We start from the raw sequence: 14,455 nt of genomic DNA, 5'->3' as shown, positions 1-14,455 counted from the left end.
GCTTGATACGGAGTGAATTGGCACATGAAAAAACTGCACGTCAGCATGTAATTCGAAGAAAGGCCCTTAGCGCGTAAGCGTGTCTGTGACATAACACGCACGGGCGTTTAATTCCACACGGGTGCATAGTGATTGTACACGTGCAAAAACTGCACGTCTGGGTGTCACTGCGTGTAATTGAAGGAAAGGCCCTTAGCGCGTACGTGCGCAAGTGATGTCGCACGTGTGGGCTAGGTTAAAAGGTACGCATAGGATGCCATTTTCTTGTACGTGCTTTTTGTGGAGAGCGAGCAGGTGATTCTTGTACTTCTTGTCGGTTCACACGCGATTACTTCACAACGGTTCCAGTTCGTACTCCTTGTATACTCAGACAGCGTTCAATTCTTCTTTTGGCGGGGGTGTTGCCAACGCGCACACATGCGTCTTTTTCATGTTCTTTTTCCAGGCAGACGGTGAGTCGCGCATGTATTTTTCAACTGTGGTTGCCCCCGTTTGCCACGTACCCATTCAGAGGTCATTGTAGCCTGCATGTATCATGTGTATGCTTATTTTTGTGTTTCTGGGTGCCACAGTGTAGTGCAGGTTCTTAATTCCACTCACGTGGGCTACCAGGGGTCGCGTGCACGTTAAATTTGGTTTTCGGGTGCCTGAACGTTGCGTGACCCGTCATCTTCCCCCAGGCGTCACAGAAAGCCTTGCTAGAGCACTAGGGTACGTATTCCATCTAGTACCCTGCCCCCTTCACCCCAATTGCCCAGGACAATTGGTTACTGCACCTCCCATTCGCACAAGAACATCAGTGCCATGGTTGGGAGGCGACCAAGTGGTAAGGAAGGCAAAGGTGGCCGACCTCCAAGAGGTGTCCGCGGTAGGGAACGTGGCCAGGATGTGCAGGGTGGTCCAAGAGGCCAGTGTGTGGAGGACCAATCAGGGACAGCTATGCCCCCCCATGGGTGGGGGAGATGCAGCTGACACCATCCCAGCTCAGGCCTTGTTAATCCAGCCCATATTGTTGACCAAACTGGCACAGGATGACTCACAGGCCGACTTCCATGTCACCAAGTCAAAGCCACATGTGGCGGTGAAAGTTGCTGTCACCAGGCTACGTGGATCTGGGGCAGCAATGTCATCTGCTGCCCCAAGTAGCCAGGGTGAGGAGGCTGCAGGGGCAGCTGCAGCTCAATCCACCCTAGCTCTGAGTCACCCAGCCGGGACAGTGTTGGTCCAAGACCATCACACCAAGGTTGGTCCTGCCAACATCACGAGCAGCCAAAGGTCTCTGCATTGAGACCTTTGGTCATCGTGCCTTTGGATACTTCCAGTGCCCAGTCCACCTGCGCTTCAGCCCCTACCAACCAGAGCAGCATAGCCACTCAGGGTCCACACCACCTCTCAAGAGGAGGAAGGGTGCTCTTGCGGTACAGGCTGGGACCCCAGACACGGCTCCCCCCTCCGGCACATCAAGGAAGCAGAGTTTCAATGATGTGGAACTAGACGCACGCACTTGTGGGCTACGTGTCGGCCTATGGCCGCGAAATGCTGGTGACTGCAGGGTGCAAGACTACGACTGCTCAACATAGGGCCCACTGGCGGTGCATCATGGACCAGATTAGTTCCCTTGGATTGGTGAGGCGCACAGCTAATGATTGCTCTAAGCGGTGGAATGACCTCAAACGCAGAGCAAAACACAAGCTGGCTTCCAATCGTGCCTCTACTCTGGTGACTGGCAGTGGGTCTCCACCAGAGGAGGAAGTACTCACAGAACATGAGTCAATCGCTGGAGGCCTCATCACAGAGGATCAGATCCAAGGCATGAGAGACATACCAGATCTTGAGGCAATGTCCGGTGAGTGGCCATGCATGTGTGTGCAAACCATGTGTATGTTGCTTGGGTGATGTGTTCTGATTGAATGCCAGGTGAGGCTGTGTAGTCATGACTGCTATGTGTCACCCATATGGTGCCTCCAAACCATCCCCCAGCCTTGGGTTTGGGTTTTACAGTATCCCATCTGACCGCAGTTAACAATTTGCACCCGATTACTGCACTTGACCTTCAAATGCCATCATGCCACACACCTGTTCATACTGTTTTCCTGTTCATTCTGCCTGATTGATGGAATCCTTTGCATGATTAACACACATTTTTGTGCCGTTCTGCCCCGAATTCAACATACTTCAGACATAGATTTCACCCCACAATGCCCCACATGTGTTTACTTATTATAGAAATGATTTCATCAATCAGGCTGATTGAGCATTGTACACCCACATGCCCTGCACACAATCACTTCGGGGCCCTGTTTGAATGTTCAACATGGCAATTGTCTTCTGTCATGTCCAGGTGACCAACCATTGATGTATCCATGTGCCTGCCATCACTGTATTAGTGAACAATGGCTTTGTTGCAGAGTGTGGCACATGCGTGTTTTGTCACACTCTTTTGCATGTTCTATTTCATGATGTCCATCTCACATGGATGGGTGACAGTACTGATTTGCTACCATCTGGGTGTCCTTGTCAAATCTGCCATGGCTATGCTACGTGCCATCTGTGTGCTGGCATGTGTCATGTATGTGGATTGTCCATGCCACTCACAGGCTAATGTGTGATGCAGGTGCTATGCAGCATGCAGCACATGTGTTGCTTTTCCATCTTGGAGTCCTCAGTGTCCGTTTTTCGGCTCCCCTTCCACTTCATTGCCAGTGCATGCATGCCAGAGTTATTGTCATGTGTCGCATGTGTCATTTATGTATTTGATGTGTACATCGTGATGCCTATGTGTGTGGGCTGTGCTGCTCATGCCTGTCTTCATTACTTTTCTTTAATGTTTTTGCAGGTGATGAGGCACTAGATGCTGTTGAGGAGGAGGAGGAGATGGCGCAGGGGCAGGAGTACTCACAGCCCCAACCAGGCACCAGTGGAGTATGTGGGGTGGTGGTGGGTGAAAATCCATTACTCCATTACTCCTACAGACCATCCTGTCCACGGGTGTCTCTGGGTACACCTCCGAAGACCTCTATGCCTCAGGTGCTGAATCTGACATTGAGACAAATGTCCCGTCGCAGGTGAGTGTTTCTGGCAGGGATGCTTTTCTGTCCAACCCACCTGCACTGGGGGTAGAGCCCTCTATGGGGCATTCAGTGTTGGAAAGTCAGCCTGTGGCAGTTACGGATGCAGGGTCACACTCCACTATATTTGCTCCTGTTCCTGGGCCAGCAGATCAAAGGAGGAATGCAGTCCTGCAGCCTCAGGCAGTGCCAGCAGAGCAAGGTGCACATCACCTTGCCCCAAACAGGTGTGGTGCCCTCCAATGCAGTGGCCATGCGCCACCAGGCAATACTGTGTGGAAGAACTCCATTTATACTATTGCAGCTCAACAGGGGTTATCGTGTGAGATGATGGCTCAGGCCAAGCATAGGGTGACCACTTCCATTCTCCCCCCTGAAAGGCAGGTGGAGCTCCAGCAGCAGGCAACAGAGTCCATGTGCGCTCACACAGGGAGGACATGTTGGCGTCCAACAGGGACCGGCGGGCTGGACTGGAGACTCTGCGCACAGCCATATCTGCACATCACAGGCCCACAGGGATGCCCTGAGGTTAGAACACAGGTCCCTCAGAGGTACTCTGGGTGCATTTGAGGTGTCCCAGAGTACAAGGTCAGAACAGCAGCTGGAGCAGCTAACACGCACACTCTCAACTGAGCTCCAGGCAACGCGTGAGGAGATCCGGGCATCACGCGAGGCCTTGCAGGCAGAAATCCGTGCTACCCGTGAGGTGCTGCATGGGGATCTCTGTACCATCATCCTGCAGAACCAAACCTTTCAGACCCGCATGCTTGCTGCCATGGAGGAGCATGCCAGGGCTTTGCGTGGTCTGCCTCCCATATCACGTGCACCTTTTAATGTACCACTAGAGGGTGATGACTGCGACGGCAGTTCTCCCTCTATAGGGTAGCCGTACAGACCATGAGCCCATGGAGGTTTTTTTTCTCAACATCCACGCATGTGGGTGTTGGGGTGCACCCTGTATCTCCTCCCTCCTGAGTGCCCCCCCCCTGGTCCACACATGGCCATTTTTTTCTATTTTTATTTTTTATTTTATTTTTTACATTTTTTTTAATTTTTTTATTTTTCTTTTGGTTTTTTCATATTTCATTCCGAATTGCAAATTAGAATCAGAATTTTATTTTTTGATTACCTCTTTTATTCTTTTTTCTATTTATTATTTTCATTTTCATTTCATTTTGAATTTGATTTTTGATTTTTCATTTAATTTTTTTATTTAAATTGTATTCTGATTTTTACTTTATTATTTTAATTATTTTGTTTACTTTCCATTTCCTTTTTTTTCTTTTTCTTCATTTAATTTGCATTTACTTCTTTTGTTGATAACCATTTTTGTTTCAGATTGCAAATTCATGTTACAGTGTGTTGCTTTGTGTGGCTCCCGTAGGCATCGACTGTGTATTCCAGCTGGGCACATGCAGGCTTGTCCTGTGTTTGGGTTAGAAACTTGGGTTCCTGACACACACGCCCCTCTTACTTCCCCTTTCCATAGGCTCGCAAAGGGTGTGACCAAGTGACAGTAACTTACACAGAGGCATTGGGCTCCCATAGGTTGTGTGGGCAGTCTGTAGTCCAAACTGTGTATACATCCCTAGTGGGGATTGGTGTTGATTTCTCCACTGCATGGTTGATTTGTATATTGTATTACATACAGGACTTTTTGCATAAATACATGTAGCTTCTTCATGTGTTAACAAGCCCATCTCCATTGCAGATGCAGTTCATGTTGTATGCAGTATACTGCCACATTTGCCTACCAGCAACACACTGCAGTTGGAAGGGGTCGATGTGCTGCCTTTGTCAGGTTGTGACACTTGCATTACTTTCATTTTTTACTGTCATACGTTGCCACTGTTGTCTCTGGCCTGTTTCCATTTGGGACAGTGCACTTTGTGACACTTGTGTCATGTGTTGTGCGTTCATTTGGTTGTTTTCACATAGCATGCCATGCCATGGTGTGTTGGGTAGCTGAGATGGGGCTAGGGAGGGGTTGGGTGACATGCCACTATTTCGTTGTAGTATTTTGCAAGGGGGTAGTCCTTCATGCTGCATGAATGTGTGCCTTTTACTGACACAGCATTGGGTGTGTTTAAGTAGCTAGGGATGCACGCAATGTAGCGCTTCCAGGTAAACAATCTCAGGTTGGCATGGTTGTGAGAGTTGACTGCCCCTTTTGTTATCATCATAAATTGGCAGCTGGTATGTGCCAGGCCTGTGTGCACTCCGCAGGGGTGGGGTTTTAGGTGAAGAATTTTGCCACAAGCTGGGTACGGCTGCCTCACCACGTGCCCTTTCACCTCCCATGCGCAATGGCCGTGCATGTGGTTGGGGATGTGGGGGCACTACCATGTCCACCGGCACACCCCACCGGGTTGCAACGTTGTGCAGGACACATGCTGCCACTATGATCCTGCACACTATTGGGGGCGCATATAGCAGCTGCCCACCAGAGCAGCCAAGGGAGCGAAAGCGTCATCCTCCCACTCCCTGACCAGTTCTAGGATTATTAGTGGTGGAAACCTGTACCTCCCATAGACCTGGTCATCAGGCATCCCAAAAAGGCTGGTCCTGGGTAAACAAAATGCGGGGCCTGGCTATCCTCCTCCTCCTGCGGTGTTCCACGGCCACTGCTGCGAGGAACGGTATATTCATTGTAGAGTATGAGCTTGTTTGTTGTTTGCGCGCACTTTTATGCTTGGTGGGGCCGCTTACGCCTGCTTCCTGCTGGTGTACTTGCTTCCGGATTAGCGTGTCTTTTTTGGCGCACGGGTTTCCCCTGTTCCATTCCATGAATATGTGTTGTTAACGCGCATGTGGGCGTTGCAAGCATTTCCCTGCGGTACTTCCCCCGTAATGCCCACATTTTCCCGCGTTGTTGCCCATTCCGCGTGTTCCGCCCTGTGTTCTGTCCCCTTTTCGTGTGTGCGCTACTCGCTGTGTGCGCCGCGCACGGCGTTTAGTGACATGTGCGCCCGTGTGCACCACCCACGGATTCAATGAATCGACTAACGGCTGCGTGCGCGGCTTTAGCACGCGCTCCCCTTTTCGGCACACATTTATTTCATGAATTACCCTGAATGTATTTACAGCAAAGATAATAATTACATTTATTAACTACAACAAAAAAGAAGAGACAGTGGGGAGGGGAAGACAAAACTAGTATGCCTTGTGAGTGTTCAGAACGTGCAAGTGCAGAGGGGAGAGCGTATGGGCTAGTTGCTGTGGTGCTCATGGCAAGCAGCAGGGGAAGTGCTATGAAGAAAATATAAGTGCAACCTCCAGTGGGGAGGGTGAGCCAAAGCAAGTGCAGATGATGGACAGCAGCAGAGATGATAAGATGCGGGAGAACAGGGCCCCGAGGATGCATAAGGGCTCTGCACATCAGTCAAGCTACTGTGCGATTAGCAGGGGAGAGGGGGAGTGAAGGAGGAGGTAAAGAGGAACGTCTTGAGGCATTTCCAAAACCTAAGGAGGTGCTCCTCAAGATGAAGAGTGAGGCAGAGGCTGTTCCAAAGAAAGAAGCCCGCTGAGGAAAGCGATCGACCACCGGCTCTCTGTTTAGCAAACCGCTTCACATGCAAGGAGTTGGTGCCAGAGGAATGCAGGAATCTAGAGGGAGAGTATTTGGTAAGAAAGAGTTGCAAATAGAATAGTCCCCGGCCCCAGACAGCCTTGTGGATGATGCAGAGGGATTTGAATTCAATCCGTGCTCCGATCGGGAGCCAGTGAAGACTTTGTAGGGCAGGAGAGATGCGGTCCCTGGGCTTGAAGCCAAGGACAAGTCTTGCTGCCCTATTCTGGATTAGCTGGAGGGGTCACAGAGTGGACGAAGATAGATTAAGGGGGAGGCTATTGCAATAGTTAAGCCTAGAGGGAACCAGAGCCTGAGTAACACTGAGTCTCTGGGGGAAGAAGAGGAAAAGTAGAATTCCGTTCAGAAGGAAAAGCTGAGAGTGGGACTTCTTGACAATGTCCTGAGTATAAGGGAGGAAGAAGAGAAAGAAGTCAAAGATGAATGAGATTCATGGCGTCCGAGGAGGGAGCAGGGTAAGAAACCATAGAAGAAGGCCAGAGTGAAGGGAAGAAGTTGGGTGCTGGGGTCCCAATAGGGAGGATCTCTGATTTGCTGGCATTGAGGCAAAGATCTTTAGAGGTACACAAGGCCTGGATGGCTGAGAGGCAGTCAGGGATGAAGGAAGTTTGAAGAAGAGTTGTGTGTCATCAGCATAGCACTGGAAGTTGGGCGAGAAGGAGGAAATGAGGCGTGCCAGCAGAGTAAGGTAGATGGTAAAGAGCCAAGATGAATTAATAGAGCCCTGGGGGATGCCATAGGTGGAGGAGGAAGTAGGAGAGGAGAAGGAGCCCAGTATGACTTTGGAAGAGTGGTCAGTTAGGCAGGGGGTAAGCCAGTCCAGTACCCGCTCCGAGATACCAAGGGTTTCAAGGAGGAGGAGGAAGGAAGAGGGTGAGTGGTCAGAGGCAGTAAGGGGGAGGGATGGTTTGGAAGACTGCATGACAAGGCTGTTGAGTATGTCCTGGGTTTTGGAGGTGAAGTGAGTGGTGAGTGCATTGTAAAGGGCCTGGTAAGGAGTAGAGGTAGAGGATACTGCAGACAGGTTGGCAAGTTCCCTGCAGATTTTGGAAGAGTTCAGCCATGTTGGTCGATGCACCAGATACTCGTGCCTAAAAGTGGGTACTTTTTTTGCCACGGATAGAGAGTCTGTAATGTCTTTGGAGCAGGCGGCAGGCCAATTTGTCAGAGAGTGAACCTGAACTTTGCCACCTCCGTTCTGCAGCCTTGCACTTACGTTTTTGGTCAGCAAGTTCGGAGTTGTACCAGGTGTTACGCTTGGAGGCAGGTTTCAAGCGGATCCTCATCACTGGGGAAAAGATGTCAAGGGTGTTGGTAATGGAAAGATAGAGGTTGCTGATGGCAGAATCAGCAGTAGAGTCTGAGTTGGGTGGGGAAGGGGGAATGAAGGTTGAAGAGAAGGCAGAAACTGACACTCATTTCATCGGACAGATGTTCGTCAACAAGGTTGGCAGAGCTTTTGGAGGTGTGGCCATAGGGACCCAAGTAAGAGGTGAGAAGAGAGTGGTCAGACCAGGAGTGAGGGGTGACCAGGGGAGTAGAGAGAGGGAGATTGGAATTGATGATGGTGCCTAGCGTGTGTCCGGCAGAGTCGGTTGAAGCAGAAGCAAGAATGGAGAGGGATAGGGAGGTGCAGAGGTCAGTGAAAAGTGTGGATGCTCTGCATGGGGAGTCTAAGTGGATGTTAAAGTCACCCAGGAGTAGCAGGTTGGAGGTGGTAGAGAGTAGGGAGGAACAGAAGTCAGTCCACTCAGAGAGGAACACAGAGGAAGCACCTGGAGGTCGATAGATGGCAGCAATGGTCAGGCTGGAGGAAGGAGAGATTACCAATTTGCATACCTGGCACTCAAAGGACAAATAGAGCTGAGTGGGTATGATGGAAGAAGGAATCCACTCAGGGAAGATTAAGGCAACCCCACCGCCAGCACAGTGAGGTTGAGGCTGGACGATCTTAAAGCCGTCAGGTAAGAGTGAGTCAAAGGAAATGACTGAGCTAGCATGGAACCAAGTGTCAGTGAGTGCGAGTATGTCTAGGTTAGTGTCTTCAAGGAGAAGGCAGATGTCAACAGAGTGTTTGTTGGCTGAGAGTGCGTTGAGGGTTGCCAAGTGGAGGCAATCACTGCCTTTGAACGTTTATTGAGGTGGGGTGCAGGGGCCTGGAACATCAGTCAGAGATAGCGGAGCAGGGAGGGTAGAAGAGGGCAAGGCAGGAGAAGGAAGGAAGTTAATGAGAGATGCCAGGATCTGTTCAAAGAGAAGGAGGTTGGCTTGAGGGCCTTGAACCAGGATTGTGCCTGTGAGGTACACATTAATGCAGCAGCGAGATCAGAAGAAGTCCACCAGGAGGACTTCCCACTTGGTGCTGCCATTAATGGTAGTGGAGGAGTAAGGGCAGAGAGTAGGGATGAGATGAGATGAGAGGGCCATAGGACAGTAGATGGGACAGAGAAAAAGATATCTGTGAAGGATTCTCTGGAGGATGCACTGAGATAGGTGTCTGCAATTGGGAGTCCAGGGTTGGCAGCAAGGATGTCTTTTTGTGTTTTTACCGTTCGGATTTTATGAGAGAGGGAGGATAGGTGATAGTGTGGCAATTGGAGTAGATTGGAGAGATGGGGAGTGCCATCTCAGAGAGAGAGAGGAGGAAGTGAAAGGCAGAGAGATAAAGGGGGGGTGCTGCAATGCACAGTTTTAACCTGAAACAGGCGGCCAAGTGGGTGTTAAAAGTAATAATCACAAAACAGTATAGGATGTGCGCACGCCTAAATTCTATTTTTAAACTAACCGTGACAAACAATGCAGGATGAAAGCACACCTAAGTTTGAAAATGTTGACACAGGTATCGCAGAACAGCAGTGCAGGGTGGGGCAGTGGAGGTGAGGGCTCGAGAAGTGAAAAAGCAGTGTAAAGGTTTAACCATTTAGTAGATATGCCAGCAGAACTAGGGCAATGAGAATGACTGGAGAGGCAGAGGGTAAGAGTCAAGGAGAGGTAAGGCAGGCAATGGAGTAACAGTCAGCACTCACGTGATGGCAGAAGGGGGGGTGCCATAGTCCAGGGGCGCATATATTTGCAGACTCTACAACCATGTACATCAACTGTAATACCTTTGGAACCCCAGTTCTTCGTTCTTTCATACGTGGGGGTTTGATTTGATTTGAAACGCAAGTATACATCCTGCATTGTATTACAGGGAAACTGCAGAATATACAACCTACGAGGCATACGCTTCAAAGTAAACTTTGCAACTTTAAGGCCATAATAGAATCAAGTGTGTTGCTCCACTTGTTTTCAAATAAACGTTTTTTAACATGTAACAATCTAAATTCCAAATCAGCTGGCGACAACGCAATTTTGGTTAATAGATTAACCATGTGGTCCTAATACTTCACCACTGAAGCCGGATTTTCCTCTTGAATCATTCGTCCCAAATTTTTGTATAGTGAATTTTTGGCAGGAAACAACATTTTAGACAAGTTGGATAATAAACGCCAATGATGGCTAGTTGACTATGATGTTAAACTTAGTTCTTGTCTAAGGACAGCATTGGGAAGAGACACAGCCAACCGCAAGGTACTTTTCCACCGCCCCCCCTGCCATTGGTCAAGAATATGGTAGATGTTAATTAAACACATATCCAATCCATACAGGATTACCGCCTCAACTTTGAGGGTGCAAAATTCCAGCAGGGGGACCATGGAGAATCTGCAGAATTTGTGGTAGATAATGCGCATTTGAGTTGATAATGAAGTCAACTTTTTGCGAGCCCCTCTTTCCACATTTTGACCTAATTGGAGTCAATCAGATCATATCCCAAATATCTAATTGATGTTGCATATGGAATGGGAGTTGAGTCGATATTCCAAAGTATACGTGGAGTGTGCCGCTTTAAATTTTCAAAAATTACCAATACATTGCATTGTAGGTTGTGCGCCCGCAGATAAGTGGCAAATTGACTTAGCTTAGTTTGGAGCCCGAAGGGTGTGCGGTCAAAGATTAAAAAATCATCCGCAAAGGCAAGCCAATGAAGTTTTAAGTGGCCTAGCCTTGCAGGAAAACTTGTCTCCTTTTCCCAAATTTCACTGATGTCACAGAGGTATAGGTTAAACAGGGTTGCTGCTAAGTTGCAACCCTGCTTAACCCCCACCTCTGTGCCATCGGCTGTGTTGTTGCTCCTGTGTTGTTTATCCTCACCAGATAAGCAGAATTTCGATGGAGTTTAGAAATAAGTGTAACTAGATGATCCGGAATTCCCACGTGTTCCATCTTATCCCATAACAACCTGCGGACAACACAATCAAAGGCCGCCGAAAGATCGACCGAAGCCATATACAGTGGACCGGTGTTGATAACTTTAGATTTGGCAAGAAGATGGGCCAAGAGTATTGCGTTTAGAGTAGTACCCATTTGGGCTCGAAAGCCAATTTGAAAATGTGACAAAATAGAGTTCTTCCTCATATAGGCCTGTAGATCTTGTAATGACAAGATTGAAAACACCTTTACAATGGCATCAATCAAGGATATTGGTCGGAGGTTGAGTGGATCTGATTTCTTTCCCTTTTTGTGTATTGGGACCAAAATGGAGTTTACCCAGGAGGGAGGTATTAAAGATGTTGCCAAGATACTATCAAATTGCACTTTCAGGATAGATGCCCAAAGTAGGGGATTCCTTTTTAGCACACAGGGGGAATGCCATCAGGGCCAGCCACCCTCTTGCCTGTTAGAAGTAGTGGGTATTTTTGGCTCCTTAATACGGAATCGATTGGGTAACTCAGAGGTAAAGTCTGACCATGCCGGGGCCAGTAATGGATGTATACAGGTCCCACTCGTATACTCCAATATCTTACCCAAGGCGCACCATTGCTGTGCAGATGAAATAATGACATGAGGTGGAAGGAGAAAGGGGGGCCGGTAGACACAAGGGACAATGGGACGCAGGAGCGTGTAGTACGTGTAGGGGTTGTAGCAGTTAGCTATTTTTGAGCAGCAGAACATACCAACCACCGCCATCTTTGGAGCTATGCCCAGAATGGCCAGGACCCAGTACCAGGGAGCAATAGATAGAGGCCTTAGCAGTAGCGCACATTCCCATTCCCGTTCTCATCCCAGGCAGTAGGCAAGAAGGTAATTTATTAAGTAAGGCATAACCCTTCAACTGTTTCACACATCAGGCCCATGTAATTTGAAAGGAATGCAAACAGCAAAGTCCAGGTAGGGTTATGCCTGTCCCTGAAGGATGATCCCATGGGAGGCAGGGCAGAGGTCTGGAGCTGCCAAAACACTGATCCCAGATCTAAAGCCCTAGTGCCCCCAAACCTATAGTCATTCTATTTAAACTACCAGATGCCCACTATCAGAACTCCTAAAACCCTAAACGTTACACTGATTAGTGTGTCCACAAAGGGCAGTGCAGGAAGGGTGCAGATGCCAAGGGGGAGCACAAGCAGGAGGCCCTGTGTTTGTACTGAGAGGTGTGCGGGGTCAGAGTAACAAATTTAGGCCAACAATGGAGAGCCATGCAGGGGCCGTCAGAGTGTCTAGGATCGAGCGAAGCTCTTTGCATTTCAGAGAGCTATCTTGACCTCTAGAGTATCCACTGAGCTTATGTCTAATTACCTGGTGCACATCACATGGTTAATATGTAAAACGAGGAGTCTTTTCAAACTAACAAACCAATTTCGTCGCGAGGGCCCAAAGTCAGCAAAGACAAAGAGCACGTGGAAGAGCATATAAGGCTCCACCAATGAGGAGGATGAGATAATATTGTATTTTGTTTGCATCACGAGCGAAGCTGCTACCCTTTAAAATGTCTTGTTTTGCTTTAACCTAACCAGTGCGCTCTTCAGCAGAAAGGTTTGAATGGCTCTACTGATATGCATTTTCTGTTATGAGAATTAAAGCCTTGTTATGCTTCCAAAATGTGTATCGAGCTTTTTTCCCTATAGGGTTGCATTTCTTTCTTTTTCAGAGTGTGAGGAGGTCCGCCCTACAATATCTATGGCCTCATGTGGTCTACAACACAGCACCCCTGTTTTAACATAACACAGAATCACTTTCCCTCCAATACGTATGATATAATGTTTGTGTTAGTGTATTGTAGGATGTACATGTATTCTGGGTGGTACCATCCAGGTAGCAATGAGAGGGCAAGACTGGTCACTATGTGGGCTCTGAAGTACAGGTCCACGTTGAGCTTGTAGAGAAAAGATGAAGGCTTGTCGTTTGTGTGGCTTTTTTAGCTGCAGGTGGTTTATTACTTATTTGTAATAGTGGAGATATTGAGGCAGGGTGTTTTATTGATTCGTGCATTTATGAGAAATGGAGTATTGAGAATTTTTCAGAATCTGATTACAGACGCTTGAAGAAGAGCATTGGTAGGGTAAAGTGGGGAGAGGATGTGAACATAGAAATACTGACGGCGGTGAGAGAGCCAGGTGAAGGAGGGATTAGGAGTAGGATGTACATACATATTGTTTCTAAATACAAAGATAAAGTGAAACTAAGAGAAGAATGGAGTCAGCGTTTGGGGTATGATATTATGGGGGAAGAATGGATGGAGATGTGTGGTAATGTGAAACTTTGTTTGTTGAATTTGAGTGAAAGATCTAGACGGATTAAAATTTTGAACAGGGTCTATTGGAGCCCTGAAAGAATGATGAAACAGGGTATGTCTGATTCTGATGATTGTTGGAAATGTTTGAGTGGTATAGGTACATTAGAACACATGTTCTGGCATTGTCCGAGAATTTGAGGATTTTGGTCAGATATTTGTCAGATGTGCCTTTGTGTTCCGGAGACTGACATTGCTCTGGACTTTAAAACGATTATTTTAGGATGTAATGGTTTATAAGATGATCTCACGATGTCACAAAAAAAATAATTCTTGTTCAGAGGGGCATTAATAGGTAAAAAGAAAAGATGATACTTCGCAATTGGAAGTCACAAACTTTGCCACTGTCGTCTAATTGGATCTCTAAGATGCATTCTCTTGCAGATGTGGAAATTGTAATTTTCAGGAGACAGAGGAAACTGAACATTTTCGAGAAAATTGGCTGATGAATACTAGGTCTTTCACTATACTTTAGTATATATGTGGAGTTATTGTTTTCATTTGGTTAAATTCTCATAATTTATTGGCTTAACTTTGTAAATTGTACTGATTTGTATGTATGTAAATTGTTTAATTTTGAATAAAGAATAAAATAATTTAAAAAAAGAAAGCGTGCAAAGCCCATGGGCATCTAGGCGCTGGTAACAAGGGAGGAATAACCAGTTATAGCAGGAATAAGTCAAGAGGGGAAGGCAAGGGAGGGAAATGTGAGTTGAAGAGGTAGGTTTTGAAATGCTTTGTGGAGGAGTTGTTGGAGGGTTCTTCTCGCAGGTTGGATGGGAGTTCATTTCAGAGGGCAGTTGCCCGGACTGGAGTTCAGGGTTCATGTGCAATCATGCCCAGTTAGTTATAGATCAATCCACCTGCCTAATCTTGGCTAATACCGGAACTGAGCTACGTGGTGATGAAGTTTTTTGCATACGATCTCTTAATTTAACCTATATTTAAACAGCAAAGAGTAGACTCTTAGCTTCACTCCTAAATGTCCTTGTCAGTTCTGATAGTGCAAGATGTTCTCATCTGCCGTTGTAAAAGCTCTTATTGTGCACTGAAAGTCTTCCATGATGGTTGAGATTCAAGATCAGCTAAGATGGCTGCCAGAGCACTGAACTCCCTTCCTGTGGGTCCCAGCCATTCAGGTTCAATATGAGTCCTTGCTGTCTGGTTTCAAAAAGAACTTGATGCAAA

Source organism: Ambystoma mexicanum, chromosome 4q, assembly GCF_040938575.1.
Source record: "Ambystoma mexicanum isolate Mex_15411 chromosome 4q, UKY_AmexF1_1, whole genome shotgun sequence".
Lineage (NCBI taxonomy): Eukaryota > Metazoa > Chordata > Amphibia > Caudata > Ambystomatidae > Ambystoma > Ambystoma mexicanum.
The sequence above is the reverse complement of the archived record's forward strand: the minus strand, read 5'-3'. Positions refer to the sequence as shown.